The sequence below is a fragment of the Vicugna pacos genome, chromosome 20 (genome assembly GCF_048564905.1).
Source record: "Vicugna pacos chromosome 20, VicPac4, whole genome shotgun sequence".
Taxonomy (NCBI): domain Eukaryota; kingdom Metazoa; phylum Chordata; class Mammalia; order Artiodactyla; family Camelidae; genus Vicugna; species Vicugna pacos.
Window position 1 is genome coordinate 16370012 of NC_133006.1, and position 25051 is coordinate 16395062.

Sequence of the window (25051 nt, forward strand, 5' to 3'; positions counted from 1 at the left end):
AGCAAGTTTCTACTAGCACTTGTACCATGGTCTAAGAATTACATTTAGTACTTCACATCCACTAGCTCATTTGATGCTCACAGTCATCTTGGGAGGTAGGTTTTATTAAGCCCATTTTATAGATAAGGCAACTGAGGCTGGGGGTGGGGTTGCATACATTCAGTTTACACAGCTGGTAAGCATTAGAGATGAATTCGAACTGTGAAGCTCATGCTCTCAACTTCTATACAATGGACAGATAAATTCGTGCAAGAATTAAATGAAATAGTGCAATAAGTGATTAGCATATAGTCTAATTCATAATGATAATAGTAATAATAATAAATGATAGAATCCTTCTGAAATATAACAACAGTGCTTGCATATTCCTGGCACAAAAGAGGGAGCTAAGAAGAATGACAATACAAGAGTTTACTTGATGACACATCCAATGAGCAGAGCCAGCAATTACAGATATTCAGAGGAGAGGGGACCATTTTGAAAGGCCAAGGGGTCAGAGAAGACTTCCTGGAGGAGGCTGCTATTCATTTTGGCTTTTAAACAGGCTGCCCTCAGGAGCATCACCTGCCCTGCTCCTACTCCATCATCCAGGTAAAACATGCTTTGTCTCGGTGACTGATCAGGGCAGAGAACCTAGTGTGGCCCCAGGCCCAAACCTCTTCCTTCTCTCTGAAGACTCAGCCTTCTGCTCAAGGCCACCCCTGCCTCCCAGGTTGAGTCGTGCTTCCTCCACCACTCCTGCCTCTGCATTGTGCTAATTGGCAATCATGGAAGAATCCCTTCCCCCAGCCCCACCCCCTACACAGACAGAAGGGCTTTATTTCTATTTCATTTAACTATCATTGATTGAGTGCTCACTGGGTGCCAGGCCTGTTCTAAATACTTTTAAACATTAGCTGTTCAATCCTCATCATAAGCCTAGGAGGTGGTTACTACTATTACCTTCATTTTACAGATGGGAAAACTGAGGCACAGATACTCACTTAGTAAATGGCAGCTGAGATTCAAACCCAGGCAGTCTGACTGCCAACTCTGTGTGTTTAACCACCGAGCTAAGCTTTGAGAGCAGGAGGGGTTCTCTAGTCTTCTCTGCAGCCCCTACAAACCTGGGCCTTGGGTCTTTCTCCTACAGTGTCAAGTGATGCGGAAATTTTTCTTTGAATGAATTGAACTGAGCTCACTTCTCTGACACATGGCTTCCTTACACCATGGGGGTCTAACTGGAACCAGTGACTCTCAACTGAGGATGGTTTGTTCCCCTCGTCCTTGGGGACACTTGACAATCTCTGGGGGCATGTGTGGTTATCACAGCTGGAAGAGGACGTGTGTGTGCTATCAGCAACTGGCGGGTAGAGGCCAGGGATGCTGCTAAACACCCTGAAATGCACAGACAAGCCCCTGAGTCTCCGTTTTCTCATCTCTAAAGCAGGACTTAATAATACTGACTTCACAGGCTTTGGTCAGGGCCAGCCAAAATAATGGTCAGGATGGTAATTGCTATTGTGACTATGATGGGGAGGGAAATGTGGGACTTGGGGTGAATCATGCAGTCCCAAGCCTGCCTGCTCCTGCTCCCTCCCTGAGGAGGTGCCCTTTTTGTTGGTGGGGGAAGGGGGTAGATCTTCTCGCTCCTCCTCACTCCGCCCTCTCTGGGAAAGGGAGGGAGGAATGAGGAGTCCCACTAGAGTCCTAGGCCTGCATGTCTCCATGTCTCCGGGAACAGTAGGCAGAAGAGCCGTGGGTCGGGGACATGCTCAGGGGCCAGCGGAGACTCAGCCGCCAGCAAACCCGGGTCTGTCCCATTGAGGTGTGGAAGCCACTTCCCTAGACAGTAGCAATTATCGCAATCAAACTGTTGACATCAATTGCGCACAGGGCCAAGGGCTACCGGCTGCGCGGGTGCCTCGGCTTTGCATATCCTAATGTGGACTGACAGACGCTCACCCTCGGGTGCGCTGGCCTTGCCAGCTCTCAGCTGTTTCTGTGGCACCAATTTCAAGAGCCAAATTACTGCCAGGGCCTGCCCATTTGCAGCATAGAACAGCATCCCAAAGGCAGAAAGGCTTGCACCTCCAGGGGCCCTGGAATCTGCAGTGCAGGGCACATAGGGTTGGCTGCAATCGCCCTTCCCACGAGGGCACGCAGCGGGCTGAGTACGCTGGGTCCTGCAGAAAGCATCCACCAGGTCCCGCTACCCCACTCAGGGAACCCACAGTGCACTGCCAAAAGGTGCTCGGCCTCACTCTGTGTGCCCTACACTGAGACTAGACGACTCACTCTTTGTCCCCTATCCCCAGGGAGAGGAGAGCAGGAGGCTCTTTTAGAAAGTAGAGCTCCCCTAAAAGGAAGCTGGGGGTGGGGAGCGGGTAGTAAGCAGGGTTTTGCTGGGCAGGCAGGAGTGCCAGCCATGCACCTAGGGACTCAGCTACAAATAGCAGAGGCCAGAAACCCAGCCTTCATGGTGGAGGTATGAGGATGGCCTGGGCCTGAGTTCATGTCTTGGTATGGGGCCGTCAGAGACCCATGGAACTTTAGTTTCCTGACTTGTAAAGACCTTCTAGTTTTAGGACAAAATCCCCAAAGCAGGAGTTCCATCCTGGTAAGGACATAGGTAAATCCGGGTTAGGATTCAAACGTCAGGCGTTGAGATAACCAGGGCAACACGCTTTCTCCGGGCTTACATTTGACTTCATCTTCCTCCCCCTTATAGGGTGCAAATTTCTGGAAAACCCAGTTCATCCTCTGACCCTTGCACAGTTCCAGGCATCCTGGAAGGCTACTGGGTAGTGAAGGAGAAATGAATCCAGTTCTGGGCTGTTCTTTCAAGTTCCCAGCTTTCACAAAGCGCAAGCCCTTTATCCACCAGCACCTCTCAGCCTCTCCAAGGCTGGGTACCCTCTGCATCTGAGACGCATGGTGGCGCCAGGAGTCTCTGAAGTGGCATGGTACTAGGCTCTGTGAGAGGGGGTGCTCGGGGTCTAACATGTCTCCTCTTTGCCCCTAGACCCTCCCTGAACTCTATGCCAGCCAGCTGTCTGGCCTGCCTGAAAGTCAAGGTCTGAGGTGGGAGGGAAGCCCTCAGGAGCAGGTAGACTCGCCATCTGTGCCCGGCGGCCTCTTTGCCACTTGGGTAGAAGGCGGATCACCTTACAAGAGCATTTTCCCAGACGAAGAATTTTCCTAATGTGTCTGCCTCTTAGTGCATGCGCGCACGCGGGGACGGCGCGCGCGCGCGCGCGCGCGCGCACACACACACACACACACACTCCCCAGCACACTCTTTGAACTTCCCACTCGAGCCTCGGTTCTACCAGCACAATCTCTTAGACGCACCTCCATCCTATTTTACGATCTTGAAAAAAATGAACCCTTTCCCGGAAAACTGAGCATTCCTCCCTCCCCTAAAGGTGTTTGGACCTCCCCTGTGTTCAAACAGAAAAACAGAGATTTAGCAGGGGCAGGGGATCCCAGAAGGGCGGGGAGTGAGGCTGGGACTCTGGGGGCCGTGAAACTGACGCGCCGCTGATGGAAGAACTCCAACTCGGCATTTAGAGGGCACCTCCCGCGTGCTTGTGCAGGGTTCTGTCCCCGGGCTGCCCATCCTCTGCCCAGGCATGAGACACAGTAGTGCCAGGGTAACTGCCCTACTTTCGAGACGTGGCCTGGGGACCTCACTGAAGTACCCAGCGGCGCTCCGGGCCTGTACCCTCGAGGCTGAAAGCGCAGTTTCCGCGTGGATATCCGGAGCGGATCTCCTGGCTGCGTCTCTCCTGAGTCCGGCTCAAGCCCGGCGGCCCAGGGATCTGGATTCTAGGCCTCCAACTTGGAGACGCCAGAGTCGTTGGCGCGAGAACACCAGGGTTTCGCCCGAGGTCAGGGCAGCGGGGCGTGGCGGCGTCCCCTCGGGCTCTCGCCGCCACGTGCGCGTTGCGTCCGGCCTCCGGGCGGTCACATTAGTCACTGTCCCCGCCTCGTGTGGCGCCGGGCCCAGGCTGCCGAGGCAGACGCCGGGCTTGGGTGCCAAGCGGAAGTGGGTGAGATCCCGTCGTGCGCCGGGCGGAGAGAAGCCCGCCACCCTGGGCCGGGTGGGACACCCGGACCACCGCGCGCCGCTCCGCGGCCGCCCCCAACGTCGGGCGACATTACCCCCAGGGCCTGGCGATTCCCCGGGCCTCGGGAGGGCGGGCGACGCCCCTGACAAGGACCTGGAGTGTTTATCTGTATATCGAGTCAGCAAGTGCATCGGCTTTAAAAGGCCAAGCGGGGTTCCTGGGGATTAACGATCAGACACAGGGAGCCCTGTTCTCTCCCTCTCCGCCCTCTTTCCCACCCCAGGAACAAGAAAAAGAAAAATCTGTTGGAAATGCACTTTTTCCCCCTGCCACACCCCCCCTTCTCCTGCTTTCACCGACTTAAAAGAAAAATAAAATACATTCCAGGAACCAGGACGGCTGCGGAGCAAACTCAAACCAGAAAATGCTTAAAGATGTTTTAATGACTTAAACACAGGGCCGGTTTGTGTCTAAAAGTTTCCACATTAAAAAAAAAAAGCAAATTCAATATTAAATATCCTTCCACCGCCTCCTGGGCCCCTCCACTGGCCCCTCCGCCGCCCCTCCTGGTTCCCCTCGCCTTCTGGGGGCTGAACCTCCCCGTTTCCCTCTGCACCTCTGCTTTCAGCTGTGGGCTATTAGCACCCGGTGTGAACAGAGACCAGGCCCCTCCATAAAGTTTATATACACATTCCAAAAAACGAAAAAACAAGGAAAAGAGAGAAAAACAACACCCTAGGTACAGGCCCAAATGCTCCTGTGAGCAGAGGCCTTCCCCTCCCCCCAAGCTCAGGGCCAGGGGAACTGTTAACTAGCAGCTGACAGATTTTTACAGCACGAATTAGACCCTCATTTGGCCCAGGATTAGCCCCAATCTTCCATCTCATTACTGCTCTGCCTTGTTGGAGCCCCCTTGGAGTTGGGGAGCTGCAGATAGGTCTTTGGGGTCCTGGCCAGAAGTCTGACTCCCTGAGCTAGGGGGGGATGGGGGAGGAGACAGGGCGGACACAGGTAATTGGTGAGACTTGGGATTCCTGGATAGGGTTGGGGGTGGCCAGCTGGAGGGTAGGCATGCATTTCTTTTTAAATTTAATTTTAAAAATGTGTTTTTATTGAAGTATGGTTGATTTACAATGTTGTGTTTGCATGATTTCCTTAATGTGTTTGTCAGGTGGAATGAACTGGACACCTGCCTCATGATGGGGATAAGTTGCGTGGTGGTAAAGCAGGTGCTGGCTTAGAGACTGATCTTCTCATTCCAAGGGATCATAAACTTTGGGAATAACAATAATGATTGTAATATTTACTGAGCACTTACTATATTCCAGGCTCTCTATGGAGCCCTTTTGTATTTAATCCTCAAATTAAACCCTTGGTGTGGGCACTATTGTTATTATCCCCATTTTACAGATGGGGATGCTGAGGCTTAGTGAGCATAGAAAATTTACCCAAGGACCCAGTCAGTAAGTAAGAGAGCCAGGATTCAAACTCAGGACTGAACAAATCTAGAGCACTAAGCTTTCAAGTCAAACTGCCTCTAATGCCAAGACCACAGTGGGTGCCTACTACTATATATATGTCTGTCTCTAAGCTCTTGGTCTGGATTTCACCTATGAATTGAATTTCAAGCCTGAATTCCTGCTGGTATAGTTCTGAGCATCTCCTGTTACCTAGTGAGAGATAAAGAGCAGCTTTCACCCTCTCATTCCAGATCCACCTCCTGGATGCAAGAACTGTTGGAATAGGATCCCGGCTTCTCTCCTACTCTTCCTGGACCAGATGAAGCACTTTACAGGGTGTAATTTCTCATTAAGGCAGTTGGGCATTTGCCAAGGGGCCTGGGGAGAGAGAGGGGCATTCGTGTCAATAGAATGGAGAGGGGCTAAAGGAGCTGGAGCCCTGGGCAGCTGCCCAGATGTTTGGCCTCTGGGAGCTTGACTGCAGAGGCAACTCCAGCTGTTTCTGCCCTCTTCTCCTTGCAAAGGTCAGCACAGGGTGGGGAGAGGGGAGGGTGCTGGAGCAGCTGTCTGGACACAAAGCACATGGTGATGCTTTAGTCTTCTCAGCACCAGTGCTCCTTGTGGGACGGGCTGCTTCATGGACACAACTTGCTATTCAAGGGTCAGCCCAGAGCAGGAAGATGTCTGGGAATTCTGGAGCCATTCAAAATCCCCCCCCCTTTTTTTTTTAAGTGGAAATTTTGAAGTATATGTAATACTTTGACTCTATGTGCCCTTTACAAAGTTAAATCACTGTCAGGTTAGGAATGTAAAAATGCTTTATGTATAACTTGGTTTGCTCAGAAAAGTCTTCATTTGGGTGTATTTAGAAATACGAGGCCAGAGAAAGGAAAGTTGAAATTTAAGGGAAAACTTCCAACCCTCTGACTTGGGGTGAGAAAACAAATATAAGTTTCTTTATAAATGATGTTTGTCTCCTCATGTGGTGAAGCACAGGTGTGGTTCTGGAGCTTGGGTGTCAGAAGCCACCCCCCATTTCAGAAAGGAGCCACCTGAGGAACTGGGCAGGGACAAGGAGAAACAGAGAACTGCCAAGGGCAGGCAGAGCTGGGGAGGCCAGAGCTGAGTTTTCCCAGGGATTTTAGGGGAGGAGGAGCTTGGCTCTGGGCCAGGAGCAGGCTACTGTCCTTGTGGCAAAGTCACCCCATTCCCAGCTGAGACTGAAGTTTCAATGTCTTCCTATTCTATGAGTCTACCCTACAACTTTTACTTTTTCTCTAGTCTTTTTTTCCCCCATCTAGTCTTCTTTGTCACCTCTGATTTCTAGTCTTTTCCTCCTGGAGCAGAGAGTCTCCCTGAAGTTCTCTGAAAGCCCCCAAACTCAGTTCTTTCCAACCAACATTTTTATTAGGATTCTTCAGGGATAGAAATGAGAATTAGATCCATACTTTTGCCCTTGGATGCCAGATACAGGCTGCATCCGAAGGGGATAATTTCTATTGACTGGGTACTTTCTATGTGCCAAGTACTGTATAAAGTGATGGATGTATTATATTAACACAGTTAATCTCAAGAGGTAAGTCTCACTAAATCCATTTTACAGATGGGGAAACTGAGGCACGGGTTAAGTAACTTGCTCAAAATTAACCAGTATTTGAACCCAGGCAGTCTGGGCCCCAGGTCTGTGCCCTTAACCATTCTAGTATTCCAAGGCTAAGGGTGTTCCCAGGATGCTTGACGAGCACTGAGGAGAGCACTGTTCCTGTACCTGGGCATCTAGAAAGGCCTTTTTAAGGAGATGACCCCTCGGTGGCTGCAGAGGCACAGGAAATTGGAAAGAACATCCCAGGCAGAAAGGATGGCAGAGGGAGATATCACAGTATAAACTCCAGTACCTCATGCCAGAGGATCAAAGTTTTTTTGAATTTCTAGAACATAAATAGAGTGTGAGTTCAGAGCAGGCAGGAGAGCATGCTGGGGAGACAGGTAGGAGGAGGGCCAGGCTGCGGCGAGCTTGTACCATGCTTGGAGCTGAAGATATCTCCTGTAGAGGATGAACAGTCATCTGAGGGCTTATGCCAGGGAGTGATGCAAGAAATTGTGCATTCTTGATAGAATTTTCTGGGGGAGGGAACACAGTAGAGAAATGACTGGATAGTGGGGAGACTGGAGGCGTGAACATCAATGGGGAGTTGAAGAGAGAATCTGAATAGGCTACCTGACATGGGAAATGGAGAAATGACTCGAATTATAGGAAAAATGATTTTTTCCTTTCATTTACTATTTATAGACAGCCTTATCCCATTAGAGATTTTCAACTAGACCTCTGACTTCCTAAATTCTTCCCAGCATGTTTCCTTATTTTCCCCCTACTAATTGCTCATCCCTGGGTAACATGACCCAGTTCACATTACTTAGTTTCTTCTCTGAAAACTGGCCTATTTACTATAGCGAGGTGACCATGCCAGCTGCTTCCTGAGTTCCGGCTCTATTCCACCTGTTACATAACTGTTAATAGCAATCCACTTCACTCTGCAAAGTGTCCTGCTTTGTACTATGATTTAACTGGTCACCCTAGTTAAAGTACATACATGAAAAACAGTCACAACAAAGCTTTGAATCTAGGTGGCATGAAATTATGTCTTAGTACATTAAAATGATCTTACTTGCTTCAGTGATAACTGAAGTAGGCAGGGTAGAGGTTATTACCACTCCTTTTTTTTCCTCCTTCCCTTCCTTCATTTTTTTTTCTTTCTCTCCTTTCTTTGTTGTTAATACACAGAGAAAAGGAGGTTCCTTATTATCTTATAGAGGCCAATTCCCTCACTTGGGTACCCACCTGACCCCTGGAGTTTCCTCAGTCTTCAAACCCCTGGTTCTTATCCATCTTTCTTACTTCAGACACAGGGAAACCGAGGCCCAGAGAGGGGGAGTTGACTTGTCCAAGGTCAAAGGCTGAGTGAGTGACAGAATTAGGTCCTGAACCCAGGTTTCCTGACTCCTAGTTCAAAGCTCCCTCCACTTCCGTCCTTGCCTCCTCAAGTCTCATCAAAGGTGGCATGCCAGTCTTCCCCTTGGTCCTAGAGAGCACCCTCTCAGCCCCTCCCCTCACCATGGATGCCCCTGCACCCCTGTCCAGCATCAGATCGGAGTGGGAAGAGGGATGTCTTTTATCCACGTATACAGATCTGAAGATGGAAAAAGTTTAAGTTTCACAGCCCTGGAGAAAGAAAGACTCAGAGAGTGAATGCTGGGGAGACATGGTGGGTGGGGGCAGCATGGTGTGAGACAGAGACCCCGGAGGCTGTTTCAGTAGGTTAATAACCTAAGCTGTTGCGAGCTGAAATTAGACAGAGGAAGCCTCTGCCTTCTGCATGTGGAGGAGGGGGGCTAATCCTGTCCTTTGATAAATGGATGACATTCTAGCAAAATGAGCCACTCTGCCCCAGCAGCTGCAAGGGGACGTTGGGCTGGGGAGGCGTGGGTGGGTCGGGGGCCTCCAGAGCCCCAGCAGTGAGGTTAAGATACAGAACTGCGAGGCACGGGTACATCAGCAGTGAAATTGCAGTCACTCTGTCAGCTCTTTATTAAATAACCTGCAGTAGAGACAATGGGCAAAGGTACCCGGCTCGGTTTCGATTACTCACCTTCTGCCTGGACTTTCTTGAGACCTGCCCCATTCCCCTGCCTTCCTGGGTCCTCTGTGATCACTTTCCCAGCTCTGCTCTTTCCCCTTGTTACTCACTCTCTCTGGTTCAGACCTGGACTTCCACAGTCTTTGGCAGCTGCAGCTTTTATCACCTCTGTGTGGGTGATGCTTTCGAGGCTCCCATGTGGAGTTCAGGGACTCTCCTCCCCACTACAGCTGCCCAGTGTCCTCCATCTCTCTGTGATGGCCTGGAGTGAAGAAGTCACCTGCCTTTTTTACATTTCAAGGAGGGCCAGTGCTGCCTGGGTCTCCCCAAAGAGGGGTGGCCTCTGGGGAGCTCCGGGGGGTGCTAAATATTCAAACACTCTCAGCTCATCAGGGATGTATTCTTAGTCTCTTTAATTCATAGACTTACACCTCTAGAGGTCTCAGAGATAGGAACTGGCCCATACAAGCTTAAAACAAGCTCCATTCCCCCCAACTACAACCCCCGTCATCTCCACCCTCAGGTCTTCCAAATGTTGAGTGAAAGGCCAGACATAATTTGGTGGAATGATTTTTTGAAAGGGAAGACTGTTTGAGGAGGTTAGGCAAAGCTCTTGAAACCTAACTCAAATGATAAAATGATGGTTTTCCCAATTCTCTCCATCTTTCATTGGGAAAAAATTAGAGGTTTTTTTAGTACATGCTGGGCAAAATCCTAGGCATTGGGGATTTAGAGAGAAAGGGGATGTGGCCCTCTTCCTCAGATTGCTGTTTGGTAGCAGAGACTAATGATAAAATAGAAGAACTTACTAGAGCTGTTATAGTGCACTTCATACGTATCACGACATAAAAATATGTGTAATATATGTACCATTTAATTCTCACAATGATCCTATGAAATAATCACTATTGCAATCTCCCATTAAATAGTGAGAAAACAAGGCACAGAGAGGTTTAGGAACTTATTCAAGGTCACACAGCTAGTAAGTGGTAGAGCTGGGATTTGAACCCAGGCTGTTTGTTTCTAGCTCAAGCATTTGTGCTTTTAAAAACTAAATTACAATTCAGTGTACTTTTGATGGTAAGGGAGGGGTGATGGCTTGTATTAGATCTGAAGGAGACAAAGATAATCCAGACAAATCCTAACATCAGCTAAGAAACTGAGACTCTGAGAAGTTGAGTTACTTTCTCAATGTTAGAGTTACTAAGTGGATGTTGAACTCACATCACCCATTCTCATGGGACTCTTCCTCTTTCTGGAATCTAGGAGAGATGCACCCAGCAGGGGAAGGGCATTCCAGGATGGGAGTCTGGCAGGAGCCAAGATGGAGGCCCAAGATTCCTGGTAGGTTCTGGAAACAGGAAGTAGAGAGATGTGGCTGGAGCATAGGAACATGAGGCAGGGAAAAATGAGGGTGCAAAGGGCAGTGGGGAAAGATTGGAAAGGGCCAGGATATTTTGCTAAGACAGAGGGGAGTTATGAAGGATGCTGTGATCAAATGCATTTCACTGACACCTCTCTGGCCATTGTGTGTAGAAGGGGGACAAGGAGACATCCAAAGTACTGGCCTCGGAGTCGGGGGTGGGGGTCCCTGGAGATGCTCTGGAGTGAACAAGATGTTTATAAAAGTGGGAAGAAGAGCATGTAACAAGGACAAAAGTGGGAGAAATAGAAACTCTTCATAGGTTAGGTCCCTAACTTAAAGTTTTCAAAAAGAAATTTGAAGAGAAGAAAGTGTCAGGACTAACTGAAAAGCCTTGGACCAACAGGGTTTTGTTAATAGGAGTGCGAGTGAAAGCTTGCAGCTGGTATTTTGCATTCATCTTCACAAGAAGAATCTTCGGATCCAGGAGTGTAAGGTAAACAGGAGTAAGAGAGAGCTGCAGCCGGAGGAGGGCTGAGAGGCTGTGAGACAGCACTTGGGTTCTCTAAGCAAATTCAAGTCCCCTGGGAGAGCAGGGAAGGAGCTTGACCAAGGCACGTCAGGAACCTTGGAGCAATCAGGGAGGATGGGGATTCTGCAAACAGCTGACCAGTTGTCTAACGCTGACCTCAGTTATGGTTCCAGATAGGGTTTCTGAGGGTATGTTTGTGACAGTCCCCCTGGCTCCAGTCTTTATTTTTCAAGTAACTTAACTAAGTTTTATGCAGTTTAAAGAAAACACCACATGCATATAGTTTAAAAAGTCAAACAACGCTGGAAAGCTCGCCACACAACCCAGCAGTCTCCTGGGCTTCACTCCCCGTGCTGGTTACTTGCCAGGCTCACTAGAGGCACCATTCTCAAAAATTCTCGCATTTTCCTTTTGCTTTTAAACATGTTCTGATATTTCCCTCCATATTTTAAAATAATATTCCTATAATGCTGACTCTTGATTCATTCATTTCATCTTGTACTGTAAGCTTCTCCAGGTGAACGTTACCAGTCCCCCTCCCCTTCAGAGTCAGTGGAAGACTGCACTTCTGAGTCTCTTTCTTGTTAGAGAGGGTCATGTGACTGTTTCTGGCCAATTGAATTGTAACAAGAAGTAATGAGTCTCACTTCTGAGACAGGAAAATCTCCAACATGCTTCTTTAGTCTCTGCCTAACTGGGGGACTGAGGGTGCCATGTGTTCCAGGTGGTATTGGGAAAACCACTGACTGAATCTCTGGATGACCACATGGAGCAGAACCCCTGACAACCCACATGAGGGATACAGTGCGAGTCAAACATAAACTTACATTATGCCATTTAGCTTTGGTGTTTGTTACTTTAGCATAACTTCATCTATACTCATACATGTCGTATGAGTTTAGCTCACTTACACCTCTCCTCCAAACCCTCCTAGTTACATTTCAATTTTCAACAGCTTCATTTAAGATGTACCTTATTACTTTTCTCCTCTGTCACACTGTAATTTATCAGTTCCACTTTTCTTTTTTCTTGGAGGGAGATCTCCTGGGGCCCTTCAAACTTTTGCTCTAATATGGACTGAAGATTCTCTAGATTTATACAATTGTTGTTCCCTGTTTTCTGGATCATACGTTGTCTTCTTTTTTGGTTTAATTTATCTTTTTGGTGGAGCACATCCTCCAGTAGTTTTCTGAGAAAGGGTCATTGGAAGATGTATTTTTCAGATTTCCAGTGTCTGAAAATGTCTTTTTGCCATCCACAGTCATGATTGGTAAATTGGCTGGGTATATAAACCCAGATTGAAAATAGTCATGGCATAGACTACTAGCTGTGCACCAAAATCTTGAGCACAGAGAGTACATTTTCCAGCCTGTTTTGCAATAAAGCTTGGCTATGAGATGAAGTTCCCTTTCATGGAAATTAAAATTCCAGACCTGGTTCATTTGAACCCTCCAACGCATGCTCCTCCATGCTTTTCCTCCTCCTGGCAAGATGGATAGAGATGATGAAAATGAAATTATAGGGGTTTTCAGAGCCATAAGATGAAAAGAATGTCAGTTCCTGGATAACCACATAGAGAATTGTCCTGCCCTGAACAGCCCACCCAACTGTGTTCTACGAGCTAAAAATAAACATCTATTGTTTTAAAAATAAATACTAATTAAGCCAGTGAAATTTTAGGATCTATTTGCTATGCAATCTAACCTACTCTAATTAGCACAGAAATTGATTGCAGGAGTGGGGTGATGCCACCATAAAAAGGAAAATAGTGGCATTGTCTGGGGTAGGTGGTGAGGAAACGGATATAACAGGGTGTTGATGGGAGATACCTGTTATGCTGGGACAAAAGCATTTGGTAAAACTGATACCAGAGATAATTTAATATTCCTACTGAGATTGTACTTATAGTGGAAGAGGTTAGAAAAGACAGGCAGGCTTTGCTGTCAGTTACTTACTTCACTTAGGTTGTCACTGGGCAAAGATGAGCTCAGGAAAGCACTGATCTGTTTGCAAGTAGAGATTAAAGTTTGAAGAAACAGTTTCTGGATCTTACAGAGGAGGTGATATGACTAAATAAGTCTTTGAGTTACAAAGACCATGAAGTCATCTCAGTTGAACAAAGGGAATCATCCCTGCAGCAGGATAAAGTTAAGGACATTGTCTCTCTAATAAGCCTCTTGCTACAGATGGCTTTACAGTAGCTGATATTAATTTGACGGCTAGAAACTGGCATAAGGACAAAGAAGCAAAAAACAAACAAATAGATTTAAGAACCCTGTCTAAGAAACTTTGGATGTGGTTACTGGCACACGTAACCTATGGGAAACAGATAGATCAGAAATCTTTTTGAAAGAAGAAATTAAACTCCCAAGGAAACCACAACATGGCCTAAAAAGATCTTTTAAACAACGCATGGACTCCCAAGCTTCCATAAGCAGTATGTGGGCTGTGAAAGATTTCCCCAAAAAGGGAATCCTCCCAATATCCACTTCAGGTGTGGACACAGGAGACAGCAGGGAATCTCCCAGAAGGCAGATCAGGGGCTACTGAAGACAACGGGTGCCTCCAGGAGAGAAGCACCGGCTCCCATGAAGTAATCCCCTTCTTTGCCAAGGCTGAGGATCCCAGCAGGTTCCACTGTTGTTATGGACCAGGGACTGTCTGTGTTTCCCAATCCTAACTGCAATTATCCTATATATTGGGTGTGTGCAGGGCTGGAGGATGGAGCACAGTTCCCAAGTCTTTGGACCAAGAGAAATTCCATCAGACTTGATGGAAAAGGCTGCACATCACCTAGGGGACCTGGCATCAAGCACAGCGCAGAGTCTGGGTGAGGCTTTGCTTTGACTCCCTTGGAAGGGGACTGAATGTGCTCTGTGAGTGGCAAGAAGGCCACACATGCCGCTGACTGGAAGAGACTGCTGGCTGGGCACCCAGATCTGTTCTCTCTTCTTCCTGGGCACACGGATGGCGCTCTATTTCCAGTACCCCTTGCTGGGAGGTGTAGCTACGTGGCTAAATTCTCCCCAGTAGGATGTGAATGGAAATGACGCATGCCAGTTTCAGGCTTGGCTCTTAAAGACTTCCCGCATGTGGACTTTTATGGTCTTTCCTTGTCTTCAGGCTGGTTGGAGATACGACAAGAGGCTTCCAGAGCAAGTGTCCTAACCTGGGGTCCATGGAGCCAAAGGTCAGGGGAGTCTATGAACTTGGATGGGAAAGGTAGATCTTGATTTTTCCCTAACCATGAACTGAAATGTAGTGTTTCTCTCTATGACGAATGTCAATAACAAACTACAGTAGTATTAGCAGTACCTGTGATTTTGTCACTAGTAGAAATCACAGATATTTTCGTATCACATTACAGTTGTTGCAGAAATCTCAAAATATCATTACACTCATCACTCCTCGGAAATTACGGCACTTATTAGACCTGCCACTAGATTGCACATAATTGCAGTCTTCTTGTTGACAGGCAGTCGTGTCACACAACTGGCCGACACTGAGCGGAGGAGGCATTCAGCCACCAAACGGTGAAGCCACACGTTCTCAATGGTAAAGTGGAGATCTCTGCTGCTTTCTAGGAATCCCTGCCTGCAACTGTTGGTCAGTTAATAAGTGAAGATGGTTTTGTTTTGTTTTTTTTAAAGGTTTGCAAAACTGGATGATTCAAATAAGAATTCTTAACTTTCCTTACTACTGAGTCCACAAATAATGTTAGTCTTCCCACTGGTATGTCTTTAAAAAAATAAATGCAACTTTAAATCACCTAGGCTTTAATTGCATTGTCTTGTTAGCTATTGAATTAATATGGAAACACATGTATTAATTATTATATCACAGATAGTCTTTTTATATTTTGGTAGATATATGTCCATATAACTGGTTTGCTTTCTACTACTATAAGTTTTGTTTTACAGATTTAAAAATATTCTGAGAAGGCTTCACCAGACAACCAAAGGGGACCAGGGCACAAAAATGTTTGGGCAGAAGCCTGTGGTATGGCTGAGCCACAATGTAGCAGGTGCCTGAGTCCCATAGAAGAGAGAATGCCTGTTACCTGAACATCTACCAAAAAATAAACTTCTGCTGTGTTAATTTTTGGATTTATTGTTACCAGAGCACATCCTACCTCAAGCAAAGACATTGATCCATTGATTTGTAGCTTTTGTTGTTACTTTTGAGCATTTCAGTGCCATAATATTTGTCCTTCTGTGTCTTTTCCCTGCATTATGTAACCCTCACTCCCACCAATTAAATTTTTTTTAACTTAATCTTTTTCTTTTGAAATTTCACATGTTGTGCCCTAGAGTGCATCTGCTAATTTTGCCAGGCCCTCAGTGAGCCTTTTTAAATCTGGCAATTCCTATTTTTCAGTCTGGGAGATTTTGTTATCTCTTACACAATATTCTGGTTAGCTACTGCTGTGTAACAAATCACCCCCCTACACACACACATCAAAATTTAGTGACCTAAAGTTACAACAATCATTTCATAACCTCTGGGAGATGTGGGAAAAGCTCAGCTAGGTGGTTTTCTTCCATTATATTATAGTCAGATGGTAGCTGGAGCTGGGACAGTGGGGATTGGAGCAGCTGGGGCCTTTTGGGCATCTCTCTTCTCCAGGCTTCCTGTGTGATCTCTCCACATGGCCTAGCTTGGGCTGACTCACAGTATGGTGGCCTTTGGGCAACCAGACGGCTAACATGTTCGCTCAGGGCACCAGGGCAATTCTTCCAGCAGCAAAGCAGAAGGAGAACTGCCTTTGATGACCTAGCTTTAGAAGTCAAATAGTCTGCCCTCTACCATTCTATACTGGTAAATACAGTCACAAAAACCTTTCACGATTCAAAGGTAAGAGAGTTAGACACCACCTCATGATGGGGGCATGGCAAAGTTCTAGAAAAGTGTATAGGACAGGAGACATTGCAGCCATCCTGAGAAAATACAACCTGCTACAATTTCCTCTTCCTTTCAGTTCTCTCATTATATTTCTCCTAATCATCAGTTCTGATCCTCTGGACTAATCCTTTAATTTTCTGATCTGTTCTCTCTTATTATCCCTTACTTTATCTTTTTGTTCTATTTTTGAGGAGATTTCATTGACTTTATCATCCACCCTACTACCGTGTTTTACATATTGACCACCATTTTTAATTTGTTCTCTGTTCCTTTTAACTTTTTAAAAAATAGTGCATCCTGTTTTCGTTTCACGGATATAATATTTTCTGTTCTCTTTCTGAGGCTATAAATTATAATTTCTTTGAATTGTTCTTTCTACAATTCCCTCTTTATGAATTCCTTTTTCCCTCTAATTTTTTTTCTTTAATAGTTGAGTCTTTTCACAAATACTTGATTATTCTTGGATGTTTCTGATTGGAAGCATGGGTGGGCTCATGTCTGGCATGTCTTGATGGCCAGGTGGTTGTTTTTATTGGGAATTCCAAGTCCAGTATTGGTTGGTCTTTTCTGTGGGGTCATTTGGTTTCTCTGGAGGAGGTTTCTCCCATCTCCTGTGTGGCGGTCCAGCTGCTGGTGCCCAGAACTGAGTGGGGAAGGGCCCAGGGAGCTCTTACCATGTGGACTGTGGTTTGATTTTCTTGGGTCCTCTGATGGTCCCATTTTGGTCCTTGCTTCACTCATTTCATAACTCCCTAACTCTGGAACAAATGTCAGGTCTCCTGCAGGGTTGGGGAGGTGTGACTGGTTGATTGTGGGGACAGGTGAGTCCCTAGAGTGGTCTCACTACTCCTTTATACAGGGTTTCAAATGATCCCTGTGTCTAGTTCTCTGCCTCACTTTGGTTTTCTGCAGTATCTGGTGCTTCCCATTTCTGAATCTTATCTAGGTTTTCTGCAACCAATAGGTTTTCCTCTCCTGTAGTTGATTATGGTTGATGGTGGCTTGGACTAGAATGGTAGGAGTGGAGGCCATGAGAAGTGATCAGATTTTGGATAGAGTTTGAAATTAGAGCCAATGTAATTTGCTGATGAATTGCATTTAGCAAGGGTAGAGCAAGAGAGGAGTCAAGGACACCTCCAGATTTTTTTATCTGAGCAACTGATTGCAAAGTTGCCATTTATAGAGAAAGGGGAGGACCAACAGATTCTGAAGGCTGCAGAACAGGAGTTTGTTCAGAACACTGTAGGTCCAAAGTGATGGTTAGGCATGTGTGCAGAGGTGTGGAGAGGGCAGGAGATACGAGGCAGGAAAAGCAGCAACCAAATGTGGGTTGGAGATATGTATTTGGGAGTCAATAATGTATAGATGGTAGTCAAAACCAAGAGACCACATGAGATCGCTCTACTGGGTTGAATAGCATCCCTTCCCCTCCAGCCCCATTTATATCCACTATGAACTGTGGATGTGATCTTATTTGGAAATAGGGTTTTAAAAGATTTAATCAAGTTAAGATGAGGTCATTCTAGATTAGGATGGGCCCTTATCCAATGACTGGGTGTGCTTTTAAGAAGGTGAAAATTTGAATGCAGACACACATAGAGGGAAGACGTCGATGTGAAGATGGAGGCAGAGACTGGAGCTTTGCTGTTAAAGCCAAGGATGGCAGGCCACCACCAGAAGCTAGAAAAGGCCAGGAAAGATTCCTCCCTAGAACCTTTGGAGGAAGCATGGTGTCTTAATTTCAGACTTCTAGCCTCCAGAAGTGTGAGAAAATACATTTCTGTTGTTTTAAGCCACCCAGTTTATGGTAGTTTGTTACTGCAGCCCCAGGAAATTACTACAATCACCAAGAATGCGCATGTAGATTGTGGGGGGGCTCCACAGGATGGAGCCCTGGGAAACTGACTCTAGTGAAGGTCAGGAAGAGGAAGAAGACTCTGCAAGTGAGACTGAAGTGGTGCAGCCAAGGGGTAGGAGAACCACAGCGAGAGCATGATGTTCCAGAGCAAACGTGAAGTAAATATTTTAAAAACAGAGAGAGCCTAAGGTGCTCCAAGGAAGTTGATAACAATGAAGACTGAGACCTGGATATTGAACTTGGCCATGAGGAGGTCACTGGTGACCTGGACTCGTCTAGTTTTGGTGGAATGATTGATGTGAGTTAGAGGATGGGAGAGGAGGAAGTGCAGGTGGCAAGTAGATAATAACTACCATTGTCCTTGGTTTTATAGCTGGCAAAGGGAATTTCCTCATCACATCCTTACAGCAGCCCTAAGAGATGAGCATCATTCTTTATAGAAAGGGAAACCCAGGCTCCGAGGTATTAGCAAATTTGTCCAAGGCCCCTGACAGACTGGAAGTGTAGAAACCCAGGTCTTCAGAAACAAAAATCCAAGCTCTTCGTGTGTTTCCAAGTGGCAGTTGATCTGATGAATAACCTTAGAAAGGGTCGGTGGGGGTGGGATGGTACTGCTTCTTGCCAGTACCCAAACAGTTCCAGGGCCTTCCCAGGAAACATTCCCATTTAAAGAGCATTTTCCCCAGCCCCTCACCTGGGCGTACTACTCTCATCTGGCTTCTCCCTGTGTGCAGGGGCCCATCCCCCTCCTCCTCCACATGTCTCTGCCCAAGGGGGTGAGGAGTTGCACAAGGATGGAGACTCTCATCCTAAATGGCTAGTCTGTTTCCTCCTCTCCACTCTATGTCTTCAATTAGAGGCTGAACACTCAGAATGTGACCTTGATTGGAAAGGGGGGTCTTTGCAGATGTAATTACTGAAGATCGTACTGCTTTGCGATGGGCCCTAACTCCAGTGACCAGTGTCGATATGAGAGGGCCATGTGAAGACACACAGGGAAGACGGCCATGTGATGACGGAGCCAGAGACTGGAGTGATGCAGCTATAAGCCAAGGAACACCAAGGATTGCCGGCAACCACCGGAAGCTAAGAGAGAGACATGAGACAGTTTTTTCTTGGAGTCTCCAGAAGAAACCAACCTTGCTGACACCTTGATTTCAGACTTCTGGCTTCCAAAACTAAGAGAGAGAGGAATTTCTATTGTTTTAGTAACTGTTTTGTGGTAATTTGTTAGTTACAGAAGCCTTGGTAAACTAATACAAACTTTATCAAGCTTTCTTTCAATTCCCCAAACGTGAGCATGCCATCTGCTTCCTGTGGGGACCCTGGCTGATACAGCATTCTAGCTCACCTCATTTCCCAGGGGCTTTCCATCAGTCTCAGTAAGCCCCAAATCCTCGCCTTGGCACCCAAGACCCTTCCGGTTCTCTAATTGCCTGGTTCCCACAGATGTGAAACCACTGTCTCAGCCAAGGTGGTCTCTTGACTCCTGATCCTGCTTTGCATTGGTCCTAGCTATCTTTTCTGGGCTCCTCCACCCAAATCCCATGCATCCTCAAGCCCAGCTCTACCCTTTCTCCTCCAGGAGGAAGCTTTCTGGACTCCCCAACCTGCGGAGATGGACGTTATTCGCTCTTGGTGTCAACAGTCTCAGTCCGGCGTACACACCAGTGGTGGTCACGTACACACCACCAGTGGTCACAGAGTGTGCTGTGTGTGCTTCTCTCCAGTGAGACTGCAACCCCAGGAGATCAGGAATATTCTTCACGTCAGGTCCCACAGGGCGGTGCACATGGTAATGTGTACAAAGTTAGAGCCCAAAGTGTTTCTGGAATGGATGCTCCTGGTGTCCCACTAGGGGAAGAGGTGGGACCTCCTAGGCTCCAGGGAGAACCTGGGGTTCACTGCAGCCCCTCTGTGACATCATAGTAGGGACAGGGGCCCCGATGCCACATACCAAGGAGACTTCTGTGGACTCAAGAAGACACTTCAGCAGGTGGGAAAAGAGAAACTCCCCCCCTCCCCAGTTACATCTTTCCTCTCTTCCCCTCTCACTTTTCAGTTCCAGACTGTACAACAGAGTAAGTCTCACTGCCTGCCTCACTAGAGGTGTGTGTTGGGAGAGAGTCTGGGGGGTGGTGGGGTTTCTAATCCTCTAGCCTGAAGGCATCACGCTTCTCCTCCTTGTCCTCCACCCTTTTCTCCCTCCCCTGAAGTCTCCTCTGGCTCACTGCTATTCCCAGCCACCAGCTCTCTCCCCACCAGCTCTCAATTCCTCTCTCTTTTCAGAGAGAATGAAGAGATACCCTGTTGCTGAATCTGTCTCTAAGTTCCCCTTCCTAGTGGAAGAAAACTTTCCTCGGAAAGAGGCAAAGTGAGTATTGCATTGAGGTAGGGAAGAGCTGTCCTTGCATTAAAGAAAAAAAACTTTCTTCTGAGTCTCTTTTCAACTGATCTGAAATTTCCTCCTTTTAGGAAAGCCTGGCACCTCAAGGAGTTGAGATGGGAGGGAGAGGGCAGCCCAGGGGCTCTGTCCTCTCACTCAACAGAGAACAGGCTCTGCCTCTCTGTGCCCCACAACTCTGAGCCCTGCCTCTGTGGGTGCAGCCTGAGGACCAGGGCAGTGCTGCACCCCCGGCCCCCTCCAGTCTCCCATCCAGCCTCTCAGGCGCTCCCCAACTTGTCATCAGGAAGGAAGCAGCTGTCTTCCCCAATGACTGTCTCCTTCAAATCTCGAGTCTCCCACAGTTCTCCAAAGCCCAAGGCCAAGGCCAAGTCCCAGCTACTCTCTTGGGACAGGTCAAGAGCTTCCTGCAATGCCACGCCACTGCGCAGGCTGGTACCCATGGGCGTGTGGCCTCAGGGATTTCTTAACCCACTCTCCAAGTCCTTGCCAGAGAAACGAGCCTCTGTACACCTGTATCCTACTGGGAGGGAGCCACTTCCCCAGTCAGGGAGCCATATCCCCAGTGATATCACTTGCAGAGAGTGACAAATCCCAGTCCTCTCTACCATTGTGGTTTAAATAAAAATATATTTAATCAATCATGGTCTTTCTCTTGTGTCTCCTGAAAACATCTCTTTTAACTGAGAATATATTTTATCTTTTCATTCTACTCCCAATTGGGTTTTCTGGGATCCTGTGGCCATATGATTGAGGGTCTTGATGGTCTTTCAGTTATGGCTATCTGTAACCCTGTGTAAGGGGGACACAATGACCCTTGGATTTTTTTCTACAGTGTCCAGTTCCAGTGGGCCATGGATTCCGGTTCACCTGAGTTCAATTTCCATAAACCTGATGGGATTTTGTGGAATTGAATCTATGGATCTGTTTGGTGAGAATTGAGGTCATTAAATTATGAGTCTTTATGTTTGTGAACAGGGTATATCTCTGTTTATTTAGGTCTTCAAATTCTCTCAATAATGTCTTCTAGTTTCAGTGTAGAGGTCTTATACATTTTTCATTAGATTTGCTCCTCAGCTTTGGATGGTTTTTGCTGCTGCTATAAATTTTATTTATTTAGAAGGAATTTTTCTAAGTATTGGAGATGGTTAGTGTAGGAAGGGGAGCCTCCGTAATACCTACCCTTGACTTTTTTTTTTTAAAGAATAGCTTTATTGAGGTATAATTCACATACTATACAATTCACCCACTTAAAGGGCACACTTTGATGGCTTTTAGTATATTCATAGATACATGTGACCATTACAACTGACTATAAAACATTTTATCACCTCAAAAAGAAACCCCTCCTCTTTAGCTATTACCCACATATTGTATTGCATTTTATAATATTATTTTCTATTTTTTGTTGCTGGTACAGGGAAATATAACTACCTAAGTGTATGGCTTGTATTCAGTGACTTGGCTAAGTACACAGATTGATTCTAGTCGTTTGTAGGTTCTTTGGATTTTCTATGTACAACATGTCCTCTATGAATAATAGTGTTTTGACTTTCCCCTTTCCAGTCCTTAAGTCTTTTATTTCTTTTTCTTGTCTCATTGTCTCAGCTAGGACGTCTAATACATCGTGTTAAAGCACGCAGTCTACCACTGAGCTATACCCTCCCACTGCCCCCCAGTCCCTCTTGAGAACAGAGAAGAAACCAGATTCAGGATGAGCCTTCTAAATCCTCAGCAAGTTCTGAAATCAGGGAGATGGATGAGGAACTTGCAGTCTGAGGGACGAAGACTAGAACAAGGACCCCTTTGGAGCACTCCCCAATGCCTCCCACCCTCAGTTTGTATCAGGACTTCCAGAACATACCTTCTCCCTTCTGGAATGCTTTCCCTTTGCCACCAAATCCTCCCGATCCTCCAGATCAAGGTTTCTCAACCTTGGCACCACTGGCATTTTGGAGCAGATAATTCCTTGCTGTGGGGCTGCCCTGTGTACTGGAGAACTTTAAGCAGCATCTCTGACCTCTACCCACTACGTGCTAGGAGCAACCACACACACACACACACACACACACACGCACACCGAATTGTGACAATTAAAAATATCTCCAGTCAATGCCAAATGACCCTTGTTGAGAAGCACTGCTCCAGACAATCTTTCTAAAGCCCCCTTTTCATCAACCTCTCCCAGTTCAAATTCTCTGTCACTCAGCAGGCCTTCCCTGCCTCCCACAACTTACACTCATCCACCTTTTCTTAGAACTCTGAGCAGCCTGAACCAGAGCTGTCACCACACCAGGTGAGAGCAGTGCTCATCATTTACGAAGCACTTACTCCATACTGTTGTACAGACTATCTGGTGGAATCCTCACAACTGCCCTGTGAGTAGATACATGTATGGTCCTCTCCATATTTTAGATACTGGTGCCCAGAGAGATGAAGTCACTTGTCCAGGATCACACAACTCTTAAGTGGATCTGGGATTCAAATCCAGGGTGTCTGGCTCACACAATCATAAACCACTCACTCTTTGCCATTGACTATTTCCTCATTTGTTTCCTATATGTTTTTCTGCCTCCAAACCCAACTGCAAAGGCTTTGAGGACAGGGACTAAAATACATTCGTGGATTTTCCACAGGGCAGGAGGGCCAAATACAACTTTAGTGATTGATGTCCTGTCCATAGGGATTAGGCATTAGAATGTGTGAGTATGTGGATGTGGCTAAGAATTGGGGAGAAATTTTCAACTTGAAGCTTAAAGTATATATTCACCCAGCAGGCACATGAAAAGATGCTCAACATTGCTAATCATTAGAGAATTATAAATCAAAACTGCGATGAGATATCACCTCCCACCAGGCAGAATACAAATAATAAATGCTAGAGATGGTGTGGAGAAAAGAGAACCCTCCTTTACTGTTGGTGGGAATGTAAGTTGGTGCAGCCACTATGGAGAACAGTATGAAGGTTCCTTAACTAAAAACTGAGTTACCATATAATCCAGCAATTCCACTCCTGGGCATATATCCAGAAAAGATGAAAACTAATTTGAAAAGACACATGCACTATTTAAAATAGCCAAGATATGGAAGCAATCTAAATCCACCGACAGATGAATGGATAAAGAAGGTGTGGTATACACACAGAGACACACAATGGAATACTACTCAGCCATGAAAAAGAATGAAATAATGCCATTTGCAGCAACATATATGGACCTAGAGATCATTATACTAAGTGAAGTCAGACAGAGAAAGACAAATATGATATCACTTATATGTGGAATCTTAAAAATGATACAAATGGAACGTATTTACAAAACAGAAATAGACTCATAGACATAGACAACAAATTTACGGTAACCAAAGGGAAAAGAGGGGAGGGATAAATGAGGAGTTTGGGATTAGTGGATACACACTATCATATATCAAATAGATAAACAAGGACCTGCTGTATAGCACAAGGAAATATACTTAATATTTTGTAATAACCTATAATGGAAAAAAATCTAAAAAAAATATATGCACACACATATGACTGAATCACTTTGCTATACACATGAAACTAACACAATGTTGTAAATCAATTATACCACAAAATATATATATATATATATTCACAAAATGCATTGAACATAGCTGCACATCTCAGTGAATTTTCACAAACCGAACACATTGTGTAACAAGATCAAGAATCAGAAAATCACCATCAGCCCAGGAGCCTCCCTCAGACTCCCTTCCAGATATTCTCTTTCAAAGTAACTGAAATCTTGCCTTCTAATAACCATGGAGTATGTATTCCTTTGTGTCTTTTTTTTTTTTTTAATTTGGCCCAACATTGTGAGACTCACCCATGGTGATGTAGGTAGCAATAGTTCATTCTCACTCTTTTCTGTAGAGTATTCTGCTGCCTGACTATGCCGCAGTTTGTTTACTGTTAATGGATATTTGATAGTTTCCTGTTTGGAGCTATTGTGAAGAGAGCTACTGAGAACAAAGTGTACCTGTCCTTTGGTGACCATAGTATGCATTTCTGTTGGGGCAATGTCTACCTACGGAACCGGAACCGCTGGGTCACAGGTATGCATTATGCTTCATGCTTTAGCTTTAGCAGATACTGAAGGTTTTCCAAAGTTTTTGTACTTGGATGCTTTTAAAGCATAATTGATTCCCAACTGCCTGCCTGCCCCCCATACTGGGGGCTGCTCTTCTGAAGAAATACAAGGAGAGGGGGTGGTACAGCCTTCCTGGAACCTTCCAGATGTCCACGCTTCTTTGTAAGAAAATAATGTCAGAGATGAAAGGAACCTTATAGACCTCAAGTCTTTCATTATGCACAGAGAAAAACTGAGGCTTAGAGACAAGGGTTGACTGGTCCCAGATAGCATGGTTCTAGCCTGGTCTAGAAGTCAAGTTTCTGGATACTAGATCCCCATTTTGATATTTGAATAATTGAAGAGAGCTGATCCTCTGGAAGGTGATGGGGTGGAATTAGATGCTCGATTGGACCCACCAGGATTATATGTGAAGCATGAGTGTGGGGGGCAAGGTGGGACTGGGGAGTTCTCTTGCTCTCTGTATTTTCCTTGAGTCTGGGCTGAAGCCAAGGAAAACACAAGCCTGGCTGCTCCTCCCATCAGGGGAAGTCAAAGTGAGGGGTTTTACAACTAGAGTCTGGAAACTCTTCCACCTCATAGCCTCGTCCCCTTCCCCCAACCCTTCCCACCCCCAGCCCAGAAAAGACTGGGGTGGGAGGTAGGGCTCTGCTAACAGTAGGGACAGGGGTTCCAGAGTCTGGAAACAAGATGGGCTTCCCCCTCAAGGGGCTCACAATCTTCTGCAAAACCA

At 46.3% G+C, this 25051-nt stretch overlaps 2 long non-coding RNA genes across 4 annotated transcripts; one reads left to right on the forward strand and one right to left on the reverse strand.

The window, feature by feature from the left end:
• Positions 1 to 18678: 18678 nt before the first annotated feature.
• LOC140687590 (uncharacterized) lies at positions 18679 to 19640 on the reverse strand. 2 transcript variants are annotated; one of them, XR_012061982.1, is made up of 2 exons: positions 19413 to 19640; positions 18679 to 18888 (listed from the first exon to the last, which is right to left on the reverse strand). It is a non-coding gene; the product is annotated as an uncharacterized lncRNA (long non-coding RNA). The 2 variants fall into 2 exon arrangements; XR_012061983.1 differs by having other exon boundaries at positions 19374 to 19640.
• Positions 19641 to 19741: 101 nt separating this feature from the next.
• LOC140687591 (uncharacterized) lies at positions 19742 to 20490 on the forward strand. Of its 2 annotated transcripts, none has more exons than XR_012061985.1 (3): positions 19742 to 19798; positions 20092 to 20176; positions 20278 to 20490. It is a non-coding gene; the product is annotated as an uncharacterized lncRNA (long non-coding RNA). The 2 variants fall into 2 exon arrangements; XR_012061984.1 differs by lacking the exon at positions 19742 to 19798 and adding an exon at positions 19803 to 19883.
• Positions 20491 to 25051: the final 4561 nt, after the last annotated feature.